We start from the raw sequence: 1,991 nt of genomic DNA, 5'->3' as shown, positions 1-1,991 counted from the left end.
GGGACTGTGGACCGGGCTTTTCAGCCACTGCATGCGACTGCGTGGGCTGAGGGCTCTCTCCAGGGATTTGCGGGATGGCACCCCTGACATGGTGACTCTTCCTGCCTGGAAGGGACCACGGGCCTCAACCAGAGATGGACACCAGAGGCCTCAGCCGGGCTGGTGATGGGCATCAGCCCTGGAGGATGAGGGACCACAGTCCTCACCCCGCTAGTGCCAGCCCTACAGACACCAGAGACCTCGTCTACGGAGACCTTAGGACCGCTTCGCACAGCACAGACTCTGGCACTGAGCAGGCCACGGAGCCAGGACTCCTCTGGAGAACCCAGCAGAGTGTGCGGTCTCAGCCTCCGCCCAGGCCTGGGGGGACAGAATGGGAGGCGACACACTGCAGTCGCATTGCTGAAGTGCCTATGGTGGAGCGGCCTGGTACTCACTCCTGGGACCTGGACCCCTATTTATTATTTCTAAGTTATTTATTTACTTCTGTGGTTTGTCAGATCCTTTCCTGGGCAGTGGGGGCTGGATGGGTAGAAGCAGCTGGCTGGAGATCATGCCTGGACCTTCCCACTCACAACTGCAGGCTGACTCAGCAATCCCAGGCCTGGCCACCCGGGATCTCCAGCTGCTTCCTCTAACCAGCAGCTCTGGGACGTGGGGCCATGGCACACAGAGTGGGTGGCCAAGGTTCGCTCACCAGTCCTGGCAGGTTGGCTTACAACCCCTTGCACAGTCCCCAGCACTTGGGGCTTGGGGCTACTGGTAGAGAAAGCCCTACCCTTGTGACCTCAGGCATCCTGGGGGCCTTGCTTCATGGGTAACGATACAGAAAACCACACATTTCCACACCCCAGGCACGAATCAGTGCCCTACCCTCAGGGCACTCTGACAAGAGTATCCACTGCCTCTGATTGCAGATGGTCCGGTATGGTGAGCTCACCGCCCACATTGCATGAAGCAATCCAGGGCAAGAGAGCATCTGAAAAGGCCAGTGGGAGGCTAGGTTGGGGGGACGAGCACAGAGCATCAAAGGGCTAGGAATGCAGGAAAAGACTGAGGGCCCCGAGAGGGACCTGCATCTTGGGTGATGAACAAGAACATTCATTTATTCATTCTACAAATATTTGTTAAGTATCTCTCCTATGTCAGACACTGGGTAGACATCAGGGACACAGAAGAGAAGGGGCCATGATCTCTGCCTAAGGTTAAACCAGGAGAGACTGACATTAAATAAGTATTTAAATGCAGTTTGGCAAAGAGTATGAGAAGGGACAAGAAGCTAAGAGTCACACACCTTCATCGGGAAGGGGGAAGAGGTTAATGCTGACCCTGGCCTTTCACGCTGTCCCTGAGTCACCTTCAAAAAGGCAGTGCAGTCCCTCTAAACGTCTCTGCATGTCCCACAAAACCTTGTTTCCTGGGTCCTATTCGTTTGTCCTGGATGGTTTTCTCCTTTGGGGATACGATGGTTGTGTGTATTTGGAAAGGATGCTGAGTCTGAGGAACCATGGGACACCCAGAGGGGCGGTCAGAAGGCAGTGGGCTATGCTGGTCTGGGACTGAGGAGGGAGATTTGGGCTGGAGGCCGTTTGAGCAGCTGTGAGCACAGAGGCAGTAGCTGCAGCCAGGGTGCACGAGAGCATCATGAGAGTGAGGCGGGTCCGGGTGGGATCCCTCCGGCATTGGACACTGCTGACCAACATTGCTTCCAGACTGCCCACGTGCCTGCCTGCTTCGGCACAGGGGCCCCTTTGGCCAGAGTGAGGTGCTGGCAAGAGCCCTCTGAGGGCTGTGCTCATTCTGGGTCAAGGAGGAGAAAGCTGTGCTTCCACTCTTCTGTGTTCACTGCCCCAGTTCTAGGTGCTCCCCAAACGTTGGTGCTCTCTTGCTACCCTCAAACACCTGCTTGGCCCCTCTACCTCCAAACTGATTCAGGATCCTCAGTCTCCAAACACTCTTGCAACTCCCAACCCCCCGCAAAAAAAAATGGC

This window comes from Myotis lucifugus, unplaced genomic scaffold (assembly GCF_000147115.1).
Source record: "Myotis lucifugus unplaced genomic scaffold, Myoluc2.0 scaffold_37, whole genome shotgun sequence".
Taxonomy (NCBI): domain Eukaryota; kingdom Metazoa; phylum Chordata; class Mammalia; order Chiroptera; family Vespertilionidae; genus Myotis; species Myotis lucifugus.
The sequence above is the reverse complement of the archived record's forward strand: the minus strand, read 5'-3'. Positions refer to the sequence as shown.